The sequence below is a fragment of the Cervus canadensis genome, chromosome 2 (genome assembly GCF_019320065.1).
Source record: "Cervus canadensis isolate Bull #8, Minnesota chromosome 2, ASM1932006v1, whole genome shotgun sequence".
Classification (NCBI taxonomy): Eukaryota; Metazoa; Chordata; class Mammalia; order Artiodactyla; family Cervidae; genus Cervus; species Cervus canadensis.
Window position 1 is genome coordinate 59255736 of NC_057387.1, and position 21578 is coordinate 59277313.

General features: G+C 36.6%; 1 protein-coding gene across 13 annotated transcripts in view; it reads right to left on the bottom strand.

Annotated features, from left to right (window-relative positions):
• Positions 1 to 21578, bottom strand: part of ADGRL2 (adhesion G protein-coupled receptor L2) — a 296333-nt gene that overhangs the window by 88614 nt on the left and 186141 nt on the right. The window lies entirely within an intron of this gene.

The window sequence follows — 21578 nt, forward strand, 5'->3', positions numbered from 1 at the left end:
ACAGTATTAAATACTATGAAGAAGCTGACAGAAGCTGACACTTATTTATGTGACAAAATAAGCTGTGTGAAAATTCAAGCAAGTGACATCATATGAAATTTTGGAGCAGAGCATATTTTAAAAGCAGAGATGATCTGCAATTGTAATTCCTTGTAGATCATATTAGAGAATATTACAAATGAGAACATGTTATTATAAGAACATGTTATTCTGGCTTAGAGTCAAAATTCATAAGTTGTAGTATTGTCAAAAATATAGAACTCATTCTGAAACACTATGGTTTTTAAGTTCAGCTTTAATTTTTATTGAAGATAGTTTCCAGGATTACAGTCATGATTCTAAGTGAATTTTCTTCTGCTTTTGAAAGATATTTGAAAATTGCAGAAGTCTGGCAGTTAGTTCAGATAAAAGATTTTTAAGTTAATATTAGTCATCCACAAAAGTAAAGTACGAAAAAGAAAGGAAAAAAATAGAAAGATGTAAACAATTTACTAATGTAGATTTCCAATACAGAGTCTTCTGAAAAAAAGATAACGGTACTTATACTTTCACTGTATAGAACGGAATGAATTCTTCATGATGAATGTTGATTTATTTAACACTACAACGTTCATTGTCTTAAATTGAAAGTGTTCTCTTTCCAAAAATCTGGCTCAAAAACAGGTGAACAATGATTTAAGACATCATATTAAATACTTATTATCTAGTTACTTGTTATTAAAATAGTATTAACATAACATGTTATTAACATTTTAGTATTAAACACTTTTTATTCATAGTATTAAATACTTATTACCACATGGTGCTGTTATTACGTTCATTTTTAATGTATGTCTTTCCTGCTAGACTGTGATGATAGTTATAATTCCAGTGCCTAGATTGGTACATGATACATAATTCCAATAAATTCTGTCAAAAGAAATTGCTAAACTTAACAACTAGTATTTGTCTAAAACAATATAAATTACAATGTGTTTTCTATTTTCTATTGGGCTTCCCTGGTGGCTCAGAGGTTAGTGTCTGCCTACAATGCGGGAGACACAGGTTCGATCTCTGGGTCGGGAAGATCCCCTGGAGAAGGAAGTGGCGACCCACTCCAGTATTCTTGCCTGGAGAATCCCATGGACAGAGGAGCCTAGTAGGCTACAGTCCACACGCAAAGAGGCGGACACGACTGAGCGACTTCACTTTCACTTTCACTATATTCTAAATTACAGTGTGTAATCTATTTTCTTTGGCAGTGAAAACAGAGTGTGCATTGAGAAAAAATAAACTATAATCAATAAAATTATGTGTATCCTCAAAACAAGAAAAATATTTAAATTCTGTCAATTTATTATTTTCTAGGTACTACTGGGGTTCATTAGTGTTTCTCAAAAGGAAGATATATGAACATTATCTTATTTAACTTTATTTAAATCCTATGGATAAACATTTATATTCATAAAAAAACAAATCTGAAGAAATATATTTAGTGGCTAACATTTATATAGCAATTACAATGTTTAGATACTGCCCTAAATGCTTTTTATGGATCACCCTTTTTTATGCTCACCAACATCATCAACAATTACAACAGTAAAAGAAATGGAGTAGTTACTGTAATAATACCAATTTACAGAGTATGACACTAAGGCATCAAACAGGTCATTCAAGCTTTCAAGGATTTACTGTGAGTTAGATTTTAACACAGGCGAGGTTCTCAGATTCCAGAGCCCATGCTCTTAGTAACAGCCATGAATGGAAAGGGATTCTGGGACTTTCCAAGACCTCCATGTCAATAATATAAACAAGATTTATTTTATAATTTTTCATACTATCTGAAATTCATCAAAAATGTTAGTGAATTGACAGGAAACAATTATTTTAAAGGTTCACACAACATATAGACAATGATGGAAACTGTATTTATGGAAATGCAGTGATGTGTGCCACAAACTTATCAAGAGAGCAAAATCTACACTGTTCAAGTGCAGACATGTATAAAGAGCTCAGTTCAGTTCAGTCACTCAGGTGCATCTGACTCTGCGATACCACTGACTACAGCACGCCAGGCTTCCCCTTGTCCATCACCAACACCAGAAGCCTGCTCAAACTCATGCCCATCGAATCGGTGATGGCATCCAACCTTCTCCTCCTCTATCGCCCCTTCTCCTCCCGTCTTCAGTCTTTCCCAGCATCAGAGTCTTTTTAAATGAGTCAGTTCTTTGCATCAGGTGGCCAAAGTATTAAGAGTTTCAGCTTCAACATCAGTCCTTCCAGTGAATATTCAGGACTGATTTCCTTTAGGATGGACTGGTTGGATCTCCTTGCAGTCCAAGGGACTGTCAAGAGTCCTCTCCAACATCACAGTTCAAAAGCATCAATTCTTTGGTGCTCAGCTTTCTTTATGGTCCAACTCTCATATTCATACATGACTACTGGAACCAGTGTCTGGGTCAGCCTTGTGAACCTGGCTGAGTCATTTTTTCTTCTGGGTTTTATTTTTCTGAAGAATGAAAGTCATTTCAAAGTCCTATCAAATTTCACCAATCTATGATTCAAAACAAGCAAACACCTTTTAATCAAGTATACATGCTAATGAATAAATTTGTTCCTCATAAACATATATGAGAATGTTAGCATGGATGGACGATGGCAAATAATGTAGACTGTATGTACTGCCACGAAAATTCTCAAAAGCACCTGAGATGAATTAGCCAAGATAGCTCAAATGGTAAAGAATCTGCCTGCAATGTGGGAAGACACAGGTTCAATCCGTGGGTCGGGAAGATCCCCTGGAGAAGGAAATGGTAACCCACTCCAGTATTCTTGTCTGGAGAATTCCATGGACACAGGAGCCTGGCTGGCCCCAGTCCATGGAGTCACAAAGAGTCAGACATGAACGTGCAACTAACACATACAAACACACACAAACCACAAGCAGACATCTTTCCTGACTAACTATTCCAGTCAAAGATTTATTGGAAGAGAGAAAATAAACATGCCCAATTATGAAATCAAAAGAAAAACGTACATAAACTTTTGGGGGGTGGCTCCTAAATTTTATTCAGAAACTCATAAAAATATTCCAGATAATTGAGTTTTACTTCTCATCTTCCTCCTCTTCTTCATCTTAATTAATCTAAAAGTAATGCAATTCATAACTTTGTTGTTAGCAACTATGCATAACCAAATACCTCAAATATTTTTGGTGAGATATTTCAGATACATTTTGTAAAAAGGCACCTTGGAAGTTACAGTGAACTTGCTTTTCTTTTTTCTATTGTTATAATACCTCCACCAAGATTCCCAGCTTTTCCATTCACTTTGATTCTCTCCTGAAGACATTGCTCAACAGTGGCAGCATCCATGCATCCATCTTCTGTAAGATGGGTACAGTCAAGAATAAACTTCAAGACCTGCTTCCTGCTTCGCCACATGCTTTTTCACAGGCTCCATGGTGGCAGAGGATGGCAGAAAGCATATATTTTTTAAGAAAATGTAAATTGTTACTCTTTCTTTAGTCTTTTCCTCCCTATTTTCCTATAAACTTCAAGGGGTATGGCTTAAAAGTTAAAACTCTTTCTACCAGCAAAGAACTTCAAAGAAGTTTGGAAAGTCTTAAATAAAACTATTGCAATTAATATTAATTTTTTAAATTCAGTATTTTCACTAAGTAAAGCTTGTGAAAAGGCAGAACAAAACTTACTCCTAAAAACATGTATTCTACATTGCTATTTATATCACATTAATATGGGGCGCTTCCCTCATAGCTCAGTTGGTAAAGAATCTGCCTACAATGCAGGAGACCCTGGTTTGATTCCTGGGTCAGGTAGATCTCTTGGAGAAGGAATAGGCTACCCACTTCAGTATTCTTGGAGTATTCCAGTATTCTTGTGGCTCAGCTGGTAAAGAATCTGCCTGCAATGTGGGAGACCTGGGTTCAATCCCTGAGTTGGGAAAATCCCCTGGAGAAGGAAAAGGCTACCCATTCCAGTATTCTGGCCTGGAGAATTCCATGGACTGTATAGTCCATGGGGTTGCAAAGAATTGCACACAGCTGAGTGACTTTCACCCTCTAAAGGCTTAGCGAGTCAAAAGAAGAAATCACCAGAGTTATAACCACCTTATCTTAATTGCACCTTCTTCCTTTTGAGTTCAGAATTGTTTTGGAGCCTCCCTGCTGCCTCAGATGGTAAAGAATCTGCCTGCAATGCAGAAGACCTGGGTTTGATCCCTGAGTTGGTAAAGTCCCCTTGGAGATTGGAATGGCTATCTACTCCAGTATTCTTGCAGAATTCCATAGACAGAGGAGCCTGGCAGGCCACCGTCCATGGAGTCGCAAAGAGCTAGACGTGACTGAGCCACTAATATTTTCTTTTACTTTTCGATATTGTGCATTTTTCAGAACAATTTTTAAAATAACTGGCTAGGAGTATATGACTGACTCTCAAATATGAATTTGCATCAGAGTCATCTGGAAAGTTTTTTTTTTTTTTAAAGACAGATCTTTGAGCCCTAATCCAGTCCTACTGAATCAGAATCTCTGGGTTCAGATGAAGATAGGATATCTGTATTTGGCAAAAACGTATTTATTTGCAACACACTGATATAGTAACTAAGATGTGCTAAGAATTTCTCCAAGGCTTTTTAAAAATAGGCTTTCTTTATTACATATTTGTTAGGTCATCATCATATTTCCTCTTAATTCTCTAATATAGTTTTCCTTTGATCTGTGAAAATATTCATAATAGCCACCATGAAATGTTTATCTTCTAAATCTAATGTGTGGGCCCACATCAGAGGTAGTAGTTTCTATTGAATGCTTTTATCCACTTTTTCTCCTGTCTTGTAAATTTTGTTGGGTTTTTTGAAAACTAAACATTTTAAATAATATACTGTTAGCAACTCTTAAATTTCTTTCCCCTGAGAACTGATGTTGTTAATGTTATTTTCCTTTTAGCGTTCTGACTGAATTTAATCTGCTGTCTTCTCCTGCCTTCCGGGTGACTCAGCAGTAAAGAATCCACCTGCCAACGCAGGAAACACGGATTCGATCCTCTTCAATCCCTGGGCTGGAAGATATCCTGGAGGAGGGCATGGTAACCCACTCTACTTTTCTTGCCTGGAGAATCCCATGGTGGGCTACAGTCCATAAAGTAGCAAAGAGCTGGACATGACTGAAGTGACTGGGCACACATGCACGCACACTGCTCCTGTAGCCGGAAAGCGCTATGTCTATGCTCATTGTTGTTGTCACTGTTATTTTACCTCTTATGTTTATTTTCTAGCCTGAGTTCTTACGGATTACACCTGTTCCTGCATAGCTTAGTTCTGTTCCTGCATCGGCCAATGATTGAGCAAAGACTTCCACACAAAATTGATGAACCTGTAATAAGGTCGCCACCCTCTGCTGATTGATTTGTGTGCTAGGGACAGTGTTCAAAGCTCAAGCAGTTTTCAAGTCAGCCATGGTTCTTTCCTTTCTGCAGTATCCCCTCACATCTCCTCTGCTATGTGTATAGCTTTCCAGTCAGTCAAGAATGCACAGAAAATGTTTGGCTCCTTCATTTCCAAGGTTTCCTGGTTATGCTCCAGACTGACCCTCAGTTTTCCCAACGGGGACCCCAACCTCAGGTTAGCAAAACTAGGGGGTTTCCCCATCTGTTTTCCACAGTGGTTACTACTTTTACTCCTAGGCATGGGTTTCCACCCTCTACTCTAAATCAAGCCAACTCTTCCGGGCAGTTCAGTCACAGATTTTCAAGACCCCTGCCTTGCTCTGATGAAACTAACCACAATGAAGTAGCCAAAGAATGTGGCAGGGGGTGGGAGGGGGAAGGAGTGTAAGGACAGCCCAAGGTTAGAAGGCTTTAAACTTCAACTGTGTGTAATGCAAGTTCCATCAGCTTTTCATAAAGAAATCCTTCCTGATTTCTTATTTGGCTCTGGTTAATTTCTAAAGCCCTAAAATGCGGTTGTTGACAATTCTGTTCAGTTTTATAACTGTTTGCAGGAAGAGGAACTGCTACTCTCTTCATCCCATCATCAATCGAAGTCCCTTTAAGGACTTAACAAATATTCACTGACTACAAATCCTCAAAACAACCAAATGAGATAGGTATTATTATTATTACTATTTTACAAAGGAGGAAATCATGGCACCGAAAAATCATGTTTTCCAAAATCATATACATCAGTAAGAATGAAGTCAAGGTTTGAAACCCCAGTACTTCAGCTCCCAAATTCATGTTCTTCAATGTAATTTTAATGAGCGTCCAAATGATAATGGCAATTAGCAGCAGGTGTGGGGACCACCATTGGAAAGAACATAGTTAGGATGGGCTGGGTGCCTCTAGTCCAGGGCAAGAAGGGCAAGAAAGGAAATAGTTCTCTGATGGTCAAGTAGTCAACGAATTTGCTTAATCAACATCAGCAGCATAAAGAAATGTCTAAATTAAAGCTCTTTAATCACACTATGACATTTATTCTAAGTTGTATTTCAATCTATTTCTATCTCAACAAAGAAAAATGTAAGCATCCCAACAAACAAAATATAATCCAATCCATCTTACAATTCTGACAGTTGAAGAAAAAACTTATGGGAGGCCCTGTGAACAAAAAATCAATATTGCTGCTCTGTGCTGTGCAAATGTAAACCGTGGCAAATAGTGGTGCTTGGAGTAAAATAAACTGTTTTGCTCCATTTTTTCTACTATAAACAAATGATTTTGGAAAGACAGTCCCCCCACCCACCCCCAAGCTATAAAATGTCAAGCGATAACTCTCTGTGCTTTAGGCCAGTGATTGGAATAAATATCTCCTGGCAACAGGTGCAGTGACTTAGGACTGAAATCATTCACATTCAGGGGATAACTCCTAATAAACAGATGTACTGCTATGAGATGGGAATTCGTAAGACCAGAATTGGAATTCTAACATTGGATTTCACATCATTTATGAGCATTTTGCAAGAAAAATATGCTACTCTGGCAATAAATAGTATGTTGTGATAAGCTTGGACTTCAAGCTCTTGATTAGGAACATTTTGCTTTTCTAACATTGTCTCCATCAGTCTGGTCTTTGGACATTTCTGTAAAATCATACATTTCTTCAAAAGACTTCTTATTAAGCTATAAAACAAAAACTTCAACTTTTCTGGTTTTACTTTGAACTAAACCCTGTCATGGATGCTCCTGCTCATGGCAGCTAGGGTCCCCATTCAGTTCAGTTCAGTAACTCAGTCGTGTCCGACTCTTTGCGACCCCATGGACTGTAGCACACCAGGCATCCCTGTCCATCACCAAGTTTACCCAAACTCATGTCCATTGAGTTGGTGATGCCATCCAACTATCTTATCCTCTGTTATCCCCTTCGCCCACCTTCAATCATTCCCCATAAGCACCACTTATTTGATTATCAGGGTCCTCTATGGGACTGAGGCTGTGACTTCAAGCCCCACAGACATTAACGTGGACCACAGTCTATTACCAGTATTGCCATATGAAATCATTGATTTATACCTGTTTATATATGTTGAGTTTCATTCCTAAAACGGAAACAAGAAAAATAATTGATGAAGAAGGTGCATGATTTCTATCAGGCTGAACTCTAGTTTAGAAGCTTCCAGAAAACTTATTTCCATTTCATTTTAATTTGATGAAAAGAGAAAGTTGAAAGTAAACCTAAAAAGTAAATTATTTTACTTTCTTCAACTTTTTCATTTATCACTGCATAGTAATGAGATTATTATAAGTAAATTTTAAAAATCAAGGATTTGTAATAAAACTTGCCATTGTATGAAAATCTTTCAAATTGCCAACATCCATTGGACCATAGAAAAAGCAAGAGAGTTCCAGAAAAACATCTACTTCTGCTTTATTGACTACTCCAGAGCCTTTGTGTGGATCACAACAAACTGCAGAAAATTCTTAAAGAGATGGGAATACCAGACCACCTAACCTGCCTCTTGAGAAATCTGTATGCAAGTCAGAAGTAACAGTTAGAACTGAACATGGAACAACAGACTTGTTCCCTCCCAATCAGGAAAGGAGTATGTCAAGGCTATATATTGTCACCCTGCTTATTTACTTATATGCAGAGTACATCATGCCAAATGCCGGGCTGGATGAAGCACAAGCTGGAATCAAGATTGCTGGGAGAAATATCAATAACCTCAGATATGCAGATGACACCACCCTTATGGCAGAAATCGAAGAACTGAAGAGCCTTTTGATGAAAATGAAAGAGGAGAGTGAAAAAGCTGGCTTAAAACTCAACATTCAGAAAATTAAGATCATGGCATAAGGTCCCATTACTTCATGCCAAATAGATGGGGAAACAATGGAAAGAGTGACCAAGTTTATCTTTTTGGGCTCCAAAAGCACTGCAGGTGGTGACAGCAGCCATGAAATTAAAAGACACTTGCTCCTGGGAAGAAAAGATTTGACCAACCTAGACAGCATATTAAAAAGCAGAGACATTCCGTTACCAACAAAGGTCCATCTAGTCAAAGCTATGGTTTTTCCAGGGGTCATGTATGCATGTGAGAGCTGGACTATAAAGAAAGCTGAGCACCAAAGAATTGATGCTTTTGAACTGTGGTGTTGGAGAAGACTCTCGAGATTCCCTTGGATAGCAAGGAGATCCAACCAGTCAATCCTAAAGGGATCAGTCCTGGATATTCATTGGAAAGACTGATGCTGAAGCTCCAATAATTTGGTCCCCTAATGCAAAGAACTGACTCACTAGAAAAGACCCTGATGCTGGGAAAGTTGAAGGCAGGAGGAGAATGGAACAACAGAGGATGAGAAGGTTAGATGGCATCACCGACTCAATGGACATGAGTTTGAGCAGGCTTCGGGAGTTGGTGATGGATAGGGAAACCTGGCATGCTGCAGTCCATGGGGTCACAGAGTCGGACATGACTGAGTGACTAAATTGAACTGAACTGAATCTTTGTATACTAAAAGCAGTATGTTAAAAACTCATTCCCTGTAAGTTTGCATAATGTCACTCTATTGTTTTGCTCTGTTAGTTCAATTTAAGAAATAACTTTTATCAATCAAACCCTAAAATAACTAATTTTTGTGTTCATTAACATATAATTCTTTAACCTGTTACTATTATGTGAGGAGTCTAAACCATGACGTATGTAGAAATAAAACAATAACAAAAACTACTTTCACCTCACCTCTGAACTTGTGTTCATGCCAAGAATAGAGAAGATAAAGTAATGCAATATCATTTTCCAGCATCCTGGCCTTGTAAATGTTGCAATTTGTGTGTTAATAAACTTAGTTAGCATGAAACAATAATCCTTACAAATATTTAAATTTCTTGCAAAACAAAGTGTTCGAAATATTTAAGGTTATGTAACCACAAAACTGGGCTTCGCGGGTGGCTGAGACAGAAAGAACTTCCCTGCAATGCAGGAGACCTGAGTTCAATTTCTGGGTGGGGAAAATTCCCTCCACTCCAGTATTCTTTGATGGGAAATCCCATGGATAGATAAGCCTGGTGAGCTACAGTTCAGTGGGTCGCAAAGAGTCAAGACATGACTGAGCAACTTTCACTCACTCAACCACAAAATAGTCAACTCACTATATATGAGTTATATACTTACTTCCTGTGTTGTTCTGGTTTACAATTGTTTTTATTTTGGATATATTTTAAATTATGAGGTACTTTGAACAAGGATTTTTTTTAAGATGAATGTTTATAGTTTCAAGTAAGATCAATTTATACACAAAACACTAAGATTTACATAGGAATACACAAACATTTCTAATAAATATATGATAAAAAATAGTGCGTAATTAACTCCAATCACATAAACAGCAAAAAAAAACTTCATCTGTGTGATGTGCTAAAATAACAAAATTCTGGACACTCTGGACACTCAAAAGGTAAAAATATACTGTCAGATGCTATCAGCTTCTTGGTTCAAATAAGCCTACTCCAGAAAAGGCTTTCAATATTTTAAGGAGAAAGTATGCATTATAAGTCTTTCAAAACATTTGAACATTAAATTCCTTATTAGAAAGAAATTGATCTCTCCCACTTAAAAACTTGCAAATTATCCAACATTGATTAATAATTCACAAGTGCCACTAATACATAGCAATTTAAAAGTTATAAAATACTATCAGTTTAATACTGAACTTTAAAAGAAAAATCCCTTATGTCTAAAGAATAAGATATGCTACAGATAGATGCTTTTAATAGTCTCAGCATACACTGATAGCTACAACTTCTGGAAAGTTCATAAACATACAATACTTTCATTCTGATCTACTTTGAAATGCTAGTGAATATTGTATTAAGCCTCAATATTATCCTTACCACCTAGGGCCTAAGCCCTCTGCACAGGATGTTCTAGTCATTTTTCTCTTAAGAAACAATTATTCTCCAAAATCCAGTTCAAGGATTCCCAAACAATAGGCAAAGAAGAACCTGAGCCCAGGTTGGGTCATCTGTTTTCTTTCTTCCAATAAACATTTATGAACACCTAGTCTGTGCCTAAGCACTCCTACAAACACTTGGGATACAACACTGAAATAAATGACAATGATCCCTGTGTCTGGACAGCTTCCACAGAGAGGTGAGTTCTCCTTGAGGAGTTATCTTATATATTTGGTTCGCCATTACAATGCCAAGCCTAAAAAAGAGTCAGTTTACAGTGGTCTCTTTATAGTGGATGTAAAATAAAGACATGTTGAACAAATAAATAGGTGTAGGAGTGCAATGAGGGAATGAAAAACTATGAGCTCCACTATCAGAGCAGTCAACATGTTATTTACTTTTATTCCTCTCCTACTGAACTCTGAGCTGATGAAGAGAAAAAAGTGAAGCCTATTTATTTTTTTATCCTTACTTTCTGACATATTGCATGGCACACAATATTCAACTTTTGCTTAATTTTATGCATTATTTTATTCATAATTTAAAGAAATTAAACATACTTTAATTTCTTGTACAGTTTAATATGTCAAATATAACCAAGAATATAAAATGAAGATGTTTTATAGAGGGGGAGAAAACACACAAACCACAATTGTGTCTTTTTATATATTAAGTTCCTAGTTTGGAAGTTTAAGCTAAGTACATTATCAGAAAATGTTTTATTTAAAAATCCAGATGTCAGGAAATATATATATATATATATATATAAATAAATGTAACTAAGGTGACATCCTCACCAGAGTCACCAAATTATGGGACTCAACTATGAAATGCACCCTTACATGACTGACCACCTGCTAGAGTTCAAAATCACCCAGGAGTTGTGGTCACTGGTCATGTAAACTCATCAAAGAAACCAGAAGAGCAACTTTACCACTCCCCCTTTCCTTCCCTCAGTAAACACTCTTCATATTTATTATTTTTATAACTACTAGTTAAAACCAGTTTAACATTAAAAAGTTACTATAAGAAATGCAATTTCTCAAGTCGAATGACTAGAACTACCAAATCAAAATTTGTAAGTAATTCTGTATGAATTATTCATTGACAACAACAGCAAAAAAACTAGAGAATAATTACAGAAAGTAAGAAAATAACAATTTCATCATCTCTTTAGATACAACTTATTTCTACTTCCACATTGATTATTTACTGTTTTCTAACAGTTTTATTATTTTTTGTTACCCTTCCTATTATCAGAAATTCCATTAACTTGCCTCACCCCACCCAACTTCAGAATATACATTCTTAAAAGCACTTAAACAAAGCAAAAATATGAGTCTTGTTCCTTCATCCAGTGACTCACCCCAAGCCAACCAGCTAAAGGACTCTATTCCTTTCCTGTCACTGTATTAGTCTGATGAATACAAATACCAAGGGGTGAAGACCTCATTTAAAGTATTCCCCAGGAAGTTCTCCCATATTAGAAAATCAAAATTCAGATTTTAAATCTTTTTAATATCTTCTATTTAAACATGAACAATATTTAAAAGCCCCACACCAAAAAAAAACCCTATTAACCATAATTTCATTTTTGAAAAGGTACACTTTAGTTGAAACACAAGAAGGACAACAATGTATGTAAGACTTTCATGTCAACTAACTTTTATTTGGTAACAATAAACTCTAAAGGTGTGAAGAAGTTACCAGGGTTACACCTGGCTTCCTCACTAAAGGCATCTATAACGGGGGCAATTAATACCAATTCTAGTTAACTACACTGAAACTGTACTGAAACCACCCACTCATCTCTTTCTCAAACAGGGATTCAAAGGTAATCACATTCACTACTGCTGACTCAAACAAGTATTCTAGAAGGGAAAGGCATTGTATCTCCACAAACATTCCTATGAGGTATTTATTTCTCACTTCAGGTAGGAAAGATAACACAGACTGAAACTAGTCTCAACTCTTATCTTGACTTTTTCACAAATTGTTAGCCACACTAACACTTTGATCATTAAAAAAAAAAGTGTCAAGCATTTAACCTTTTCCTCACTGAAGAAAGAGAAATTCCTTGTCTTTCTTCCAACATGCCATAAAAGACTCTTTCCCTAAAACCTCAAAGACTTTAGGAAGTCAGGGCTTTTTAAAAGAAAAATCTATTTAACTGAACACACTCATACTATTGAAGATGACAGAAAAGCTTTTCTGCTAGAGGAGGGAAGGCATTTTCCAATAGGGTTCTAGAAAAAGAAATTCTACTGATGTCCTTCCTTTCCCATCTCAAAAAAGAAAGAAAGAAAGAAAGAAAGAAACCTCATGGGGTCAAAGTTGATTTATTTCATTTCCTCCCCTTTCCCCAAAACAATGCTTAAAATTTTATTACGAATTATATTTCAGGACTTCCCTGGTGGTACAGTGGTTAAGCATCCCCCTGCCAATGCAGGGGACACAGGCTGCATCTCAGGTTTGCTGTGTGTGCTCAGTCACTTCAGCCGTGTCCAACTCTCTATATGACCCTATGGACTGTAGCCTGCCAGGCTTCTCTGTCCATGGGATTCTCCAGACAAGAACATTGGAGTGGGTTGCCATGCCCTCCTGCAGGGGATCTTCTTGACCCAGGGATCGAACCCACGTCATCTTTGTCTCCTGCATTGCAGGCAGAGTCTCTACTGCTGAGTGGGCCTGAGAAGATCTCAAATGCCAAAATGCCAAGAGGCAATGAAGCCCATGCTCCAAAGCTACTGGGGCTATGTGCCACAACTACTGAAGCGCTAGAGCCTGTTCTTTGCCAACAAGGGAAACAGCCACAATGAGCAGCCCTTGAAAAACAAGGAAGAGTAGCCCTTGCTCGATGCAATTAGAGAAAGCTCGAACACAGCAATGAAGACCCAGTGCAGCCAAAAAAAAAAAACAAACCCAACTTCCAGGTCTTTAAAAATAAATACATAAATAAGTTACAGGACATATATGGAACTTCTTAAACCCCAAACTAGACAGTTACTACTAACATGTAACTCTCCCTTAATAAACAAAGGCTATATTGTATCTCATGAACAAGTTGTAAAGTTAAACTTATAAAAGATATGAAGAGCAACTGGAATAACTAACCAAGTTTATATAAGATATATAAAACAAAAACTTTTTAAGAAGTTAATCCAGTGAACACCATAATAGTGTGCCGTTATATTCTTCAATGCTCCTGGACCAGTTAAAGCTGTAAAATGAATGAAACCAAATCCAGTCCTCAGCCCATTTTGTGAACTTCACTTGAAAATGCAAACTCAAATAATCAAAACCACCTCCAAATGGGAATCAGCATTTCTGAAGTTATCTTTTACTAACATCTTTCGCACCTCCGCCTAAACACATTTATTGCTCAGTCATTCATTCACGTGTATTTGTGTTGTCAGCATATTCTAATTTCTCCACCAGACTATTCTTCTGATATAAGCCACAGAAACTAACAATTCTCAAAAGCAAAAAAAAAGAAAAAGAAAAATGAAATTCTCAAGCTGGAGTCAACTCCACTTCCACAAACCACACAAAGCCCATTAGCGATACAATTTATCCCTGACAAAGAGACAACTTACACAAGTATTCTACTGTGCTACTCTTAGTGAAAACAGAAACCACTCCCCAAATAAAAGTATGAAGGTTATCATATAATTCCTTAATTGACAATATAATGATTTTGATTGCGCGGTTGGTTTCGGTGTTACTATTTACATTGTGATGTTGAGGTCTGTTCAATTTTTAACGGAAAGATGAGGTTTTAACGAACACACTCAAACTATTCTCAAATCTGTGTTACCAGAGCAGTCAGGAAGGGACGAGGGGATGGGAAGAATAAATTTAATCTGACATCATAAAGAGAACAAGAAATCGTACAGTGACATCGTACAGTGAAAATGCTGCCTTAAAAAACAAAACGCTACTACTTTTCTGCAGTTAAAATTATATCCTACCTTGTATTTAACTGCCAAACTGAACATAAAGAGAATAAGAAAAAGCACCATAGCAGATCCAACCCTGCCCTTACATAACACAGCCTGGTGTCATCTTTCATACTTGTGTCCTATATGAACCAATAGCACAGGGGCAATATAGCAGTTCCAACTTCTGTATTCAGACATTTTAATGAATTAAAAGGAATTGTAGGGAGAAAAGGCTCTTAGGAATCCTGTTTCAGCCCATATTGCTGTGACTCAGTGTATTATTCTAATGTCCCTTCCCTGGTAGTTTAAATGTTTATTTCCCTTTAAAACTTTGAATACTTTTAAATTTCACCCTTATGAAGCTGAATATTGCCAGATAAAAAAAGCTCCCTTACTATTAAAAAAAGAAAAAGAAGAAAGGCTTGATAAAGGTCTTAGAAACAAGCACTTCTTATCAGAAAATGAGAGCAAGATTAGGTGAATCTGATTTATAATGACAACAGGCATGTTTTAGAAAATTAACTCCCAAGATAAACTGTCTAAACAAATACCACAAGGTTTAAATACTTTATATAAGAAGTGCTTACAAATCATGAGAATCAGTTTAAAAGCAGGTAAAGGAAAACAAAGGAAAATGAAATAAACATAAGTAACAAATAAACATATACAATGCTCAATTTAATTGGTAAGAACAAGAAGGCAAAAAATTAAAATCTGATGAAATCTTCTAACAAATTACCAAAGGTCTATTTGTTTGAGTATTGTAAAACATATAGCCTCATGTATTTCTGAGATTACAAACTGATACAATCTTTCTGAAACCAGTCTCATGGAATTTCTTTCACAAAAATTGTTCTGAAAAGAACCCAAAATTTGACCCTGATTTGGATAAAAAGATGCTCGTAGCAATGAAAAGTTAGGCAAACTAAGGAATCAAAATAGTAAAATGGCTCAAAAGTACACTGATAAAATAGAATGATGCAATCCTCATAGACAATTTTATAATTCATAAGTGATAATAATACTACAAATAAATACTACAAATAATAATTTAATAAACAATATTTACTGATTTGGGAATGTGTTCTCAGAGAATTATGCAAAATAATATACACATAAATATGTAGGAACAAAAAGAAACCCAGGAAGCAGACATCCTTTTTTGGGGTAAGAGTGACCAACTATTTAAGACCAACTGGGCTCAGCTGTCAAGGAGGTGATGAAAACTGACCAACAAATCAGAAGTGCCAAGAAGCAGAACTTGGGTTAAAGTGAATGGATGAACAAAATGGCACTGTGCTGAGTAGGATAATGAAAATCCTGTTCCCCTTCTGGGGAATGATCTGAAAATATACCATCTCTCACCCTGAGAATCAAAGTGTTTCCGAGACCTTTCTTGTTCTTAGCTACCAGACTTTGTATATCAGATGCCTACACAGACTAGGTGGTTTTTCCAAAGACTGGATATGCCCCTGCTCCTTACATCCTAATTCCCTCATTGCATCCGATATAGATTTTTCTTGGGTGGTCTGTGCCCAAACATATCGATTCAATAAGGAAAGAAGTATTTTGCTAAAGCAAGGCCTGTCTCCTATAGATTACATGAGTTTTTCCTACTCCCCACCCCTTCCAACTCATAATGACCCTCTTGTTTGTTTCAAATTTCCCCAACCCAATCTAGGCTTCTTCCCAGTACATCCCCTGGATGCCACTTTGTTGCTGTTCATGTTAACCCTTACATGCGGAAAAGTGAGTGAGGGATCTATTTTTAGAAGAAAATGATACCTGTGGCACCAAGGTGTTATGTAAGAAAATCCAGTAAGTTATTTTTTCATACAATTTATTAAAATGTACAGTTAACCAACTTGCATATGGAACTGACTCAATAATTTATTCATAATCTAAAAACATAGTTTGTGTATGACTGCTTTTTTAAGTTTCTGTGTACAGATTCTCTACTGCATGTATGTTAATTTTCCAGGCTTCTCTCTTATTTAAGGGCTCAAAATCTCCCTTCTTTTAAAGCTCTCCCTAGCAGAAGACACAGCAAAAAATTATCATGAAACAAAAATCAGACCTGATTCAGAGACAGAATATTTTTGCACTTACAAAAATTATGTGCACAAGACTCTCCAAGTCATGTTAACAAATGTTTATAGCTTTTTCAAAGAGAGGTAAGGTATTCACAAAGGAAAAGAACACTACAGGAAGGTTCACTGGTTATCACGGTGCCCTGCATGTACATTCTTCTACTCTGAGTCCTCCTGAAAAGGCAAACAATAAGAGGCAGCACATCCAGATTCCTCAGGATGCTGCAAGAATGCAGAGACAAAGAACCACTCCTGCCCTTAGTGAGAGGCTCTCTCCATCTCCCTGGTGATGTGGACTTCTGACATCCCGTGTCTGCTCTGCTCTGCAACAGTATTCTATAAGCTTGTCAATCACAATCACTTGTAGAAAAGGATCCACTTATATCACATAAGCTGACTAACTGCTTTCTTCCTATACGTTTTAAAGCCTAGTTGTTGGCTCCACCTATATCTTAAAAGTATTAATATTCCACAACAAGAAGATTTCTAGGAACTTTTTAACTATATTTGATTATGTGGATGTACACTGTTTAGCACAAAACATCTAGATTTGAACCTAGCTCCTGTTTACTAGATGTGTGATATTGCTCAGAGGTAAAAATTTGTACTTTGGGTTTCCTTCTCTACAAAATTGGGATAATAATTCCTAAAGGAAACCAACCTGATTATTCACTGGAAGGACTGATGCTGAAGCTGAAGCTCCAATACTTTGGCCACCTTATGCGAAGAGCCAACTTACTGGAAAAGACCCCGATTCTAGGAAAAACTGAGGACAGAAGAAGAAGCGGGCGAGAGAGGATGAGATGACTGGATGACATCACTGACTCAATGGACATGAGTTTGAGCAAATTCCAGAAGACAATGAAGTACAGGGGAGCCTGGCATGCTGCAGTCCATGGGGTCGCAAAGAGCCGACATGACTAAGTGACTGAATAACAACAAAAAATAGTTCCTACGTCTCATAGGGTTTTGTGAGGATTAAATAAGTAACTATATGTAAAGTATTCAAAAGAGCGTTTGACAAATATAAAATACTCAGTTCAGTAAACATACTTTCCTTAAAAAGTGGTGCACTTGATACCTGGTATAAGCTCTCAGCTTCATCTCCAGTAAACTAAGGAAACAGCCTAATTGGTTAAATTGTAAACCAGATAAAACTGAATAACTCATTATATGTAGATAATTTGAAGATTATGAAATTATAATTACAGGTAATGAGAAATAAGGTAGTCCCCGTTGTTTCCACCTGTCTCTCATATACTTTCTTTAAGGGCAGAAAGTTCATTTGCCGTGTGTGTGCGTGCGTGCGTGCACACATGCACGTGCAAGCATAGAACACTAGCAGATAGGTAAGGAAAAGGGATTATGACACACAAAGATTTAAAATATTCTAGACACAGCATACGTTATCTCAGCTAATTATCAGTATGACTTGGCTGAATCCACAGAATTCTGGCTTTTAGCGAATTCTTACTCATCCTTTTTTAAGATTAGAAATAGGATGAGTTTTCTCTGACCATACACTTAAGCTATCCCACCTCACTCCCTAAACCATGTCATAACGTTGACAATACATCAATGGACACGCTCTGCACTATCACAAGGCTTTACACTTATCTATTTACATCTCTCCTTTTAAAACTAAAAATTCCTTGAAGACAGAAATGGATACTTATTCCTGTTTTTATCCCAAGCATCTATCAGAGTGTCTGGTTATATTATTAATAATAGTAAGCACTCAGACACATGTGGCATTAATTTTACAGCTCAGAAAATGGAGGTTTTGGGTTATTTATCCACGGTCAATTTACTACAGAAGGAATGTGAGGACTGGCTGTATTGCTCCTCTAATGAGACCATGGTATGTTGTAAAGAAGTAGTTATTTTTGTGCTTCAAGGCCACTTCTCATCAGCACCTGGCCAGCTGATTTTACCGTGGACATCACTGCAATTCTAAGAAGTCCCTCAAAACTTTTCCTAGGTGTTTAAAATACACCCATCAGATGCACATTAAAATGAAACATAATAAATTTTTCATGGACTCTCCAGAGGCTACATTAAGCTTGTTTTGTAAACTATATGTTTGAATATGTGATTTCCTTACCTAGTAACATTTTTGTGTGATAACACAAGCCAAAACTTTATTTGGGAATCTGATAAGCAAAATTTCAAAGTCATTCAAAGGTTAGCAACAAAGATTTTAATGATGAAAACTTCATTACATGTAACATTATTATAATTTTTTTCTGAGCATTCAGATGATGCCAATATCTTTTATTATTCAAACTAAATGATCAAACACTTAAAAAATAAACCTCTGCAGGATTAAAAAGAAATAGACTAAAAAGGTTCTATATTCTGCTCTATTGCCTTGTTCACCTTTGCTTTCAGTGTCCAGCGCAGTCAGCTTGTTGAATAAACTAACCTCTTAATAAAATTTAATTTCATTATGTCTGAGAAACACGCTTGCCCACACATCCTTTTTGTAATGTGTCTATTGGAAATTTGTATGGGTATGCCCTCTGGAAACTGTAAAGAAAGAGATCGTTCTACATGGGGAACTAAAGGTTGTTTCCCTAGGCGATACAGCTCACACAGACTGTGATTCCCGGAGCTGGAAAACTATTGCTTATATTTTTAGGTAGGGCTGTCATCTTTCCTAGACCCCTTTATCTTAATCTCCTATATTTTACTAACAATTTCATCAAAACCAAAATAATCACACATTATCCACTGTTGCCAAATATTCTTACCATTCACTTTTTTCACATTTGATATGTGTTAAACGTTATATGATCTACAAGAATGAGAGATACCATGATGTCAAAAATTTAATGCCAGTAACTTCAATAACAGAAATTACGTAACTAACAGCAACTCCACTACCTTTTTACCTATGCCGGACATCCTGGAGTGTGAAGTCAGTGCGCCTTAGGAAGCAACACTAGTGGACATGATGGAACTCCAGCTGAGCTATTTTAAATCCCAAAAGGTGATGTTGTGAAAGTGCTGCACCCAATATGCCAGCAAATCTGGAAAACTCAGCAGTGGCCACAGACCTGGAAAAGGTCAATATTCATTCCAATCCCAAAGAAAGGCAATGCCAAAGAATGCTCAAACTACCGACAATTGTACTTATTTTTATATGCTAGCAAAGTAATGCTAAAAATCCTTCAACCTAGGAGGTTTTACCAGTATGTGAACCAAGAACCAATGCTGAAGCTGGATTAAGGAAAGGCAGAAGAACCAGAGATCAAACTGCCAACATCTGCTGGATCATACAAAAAGCAAGAGAACTCCAGAAAAACATCTACTTTAGCGTCATTGACTGTGCTAAAACTTTTGACTGTGTAGATCACAACAAACTGTGGAAATTTCTTAAAGCAATGGGAATACCAGACCACCTTACCTGCCTACTGTGAAACCTGTATGCAGACAAAAAAGCAACAATTAGAACCAGACACAAAACAACAGACTGGTTCACAATTGCGAGGAGTACATCAAGGCTTTATATTGTTTCCCTGTTTATTTAACTTATATGCAAAGTACATCATGCAAAATGCCAGGCTGAATGAATTACAAGCTAGAATCAAGATTGCGGAGAGAAACATCAATAACCTCAGATATGCAGATGACACCACCCTTATGACAGAAAAGGAAGAGGAATTAAAGAGGCTCTTGACGAACATGAAAGAGGAGAGTGAAAAAGCTGGCTTAAAACTCAACATTCAAAAAACAAAGATCATGGCATCCAGTCCCATCACTTCCTGCCAAACAGATGGTTTTGAACTGTGTTTCTGGAGAAGGATCTTAACAGTCACATAGACAGCAAGGAGATCAAACCTGTCAATCCTAAAGCAAGTCAACCCTGAATATTCATTGGAAAGACTGATGCAAAAGCTGTGACTCCAGTATTTTGGCTACCTGATTCAAAGAGCAGACTCACCAGAGAAGACTCTAATTCTAGGAAAGACTGAGGGCAGGAGAAGGGGACAACAGAGGATGAGATGGTTGGATAGCATCACTGACTCAATGGACATGAGTTTGAGCAAACTCCTGGAGATGGTGAAGGACAGGGAAACCTGGTGTGCTGCAGTTCATGGGGGTCGCAGTCAGATATGACGGAGCAACTGAACAACAATCACTACCTTTTCAGGTATAATTAGGAATTTCTTCATGATATCTTCCCAGCATCCATCATACTATAATTTGAATTCATATACTTTCAAGACTAAAGATGGAAAAGTCTGTGTGACGGTATAGATTCTATTCTGTTCACAACATAATGACAGCACTCCATAAGGTGAGTACTTAATAAATATACATTAACATGCCAATATAACCTATCATATGTCTAAATGCTATTAGATAAAATTTTAATTTCTTGCAATAATTCCATTTTTAACCTTTTAAATTCCATTTTCTATGAATAGCCCTGTTCTTACTGTATATTTTGGTTTTCTGGTCATGGGCATCACTGAAACATTTATGAGTAAACACCATGTGCTAAATAAGCAAGACACAATATACTTAAAATAAATTTTTCAGTTTCTACCTTTAAGCAGTTCAGTCTTAAAAGTATGACACAGGGCACCTCATACAGTGAGAGAAAGGTAGATGATAGAAAACTATGTCAACAGGAGAGTGTCCAGGAAGGTTCCTTAGGAAAGATAATGTTTTAAAATTGCCAGTATCAAGAAACAGGTAAGGCTCTGCTCATAAGTGAAATGACATAAAGACCACATCAAGGTCACTTATTAACCTATTACTATTTTTAATTGTAAGAACATTCATTAAAAAAAAAATACAATATATGGAATGCATAGTTGAAAGTGTCCCATCAAAACATTTCTTCTCACTATAGTTTTTGTTTAATCAAGAAAGCTAGCCTCATTTCAGTGATTCAACATTTCACATGTTTGCTTGGTTATTTTGAAAAGTTATCAAATACTTTTTGGTATTTCTAAAATACTAAAATAAAACTCAGTGTACTAAGAAACTCAAATTCAATTAGTGTGTGTGTATAAAGACTAAAACTGATTTTTATTTCACTATTTATCAAGAGGTCTTTTTGACTCACTGTTTACAGTCCCACCCTCATCATTTCATGAATGGCTCTTCTGAAATTCTCTCATAACTCATCATCTCTGTGCTTTGGGTC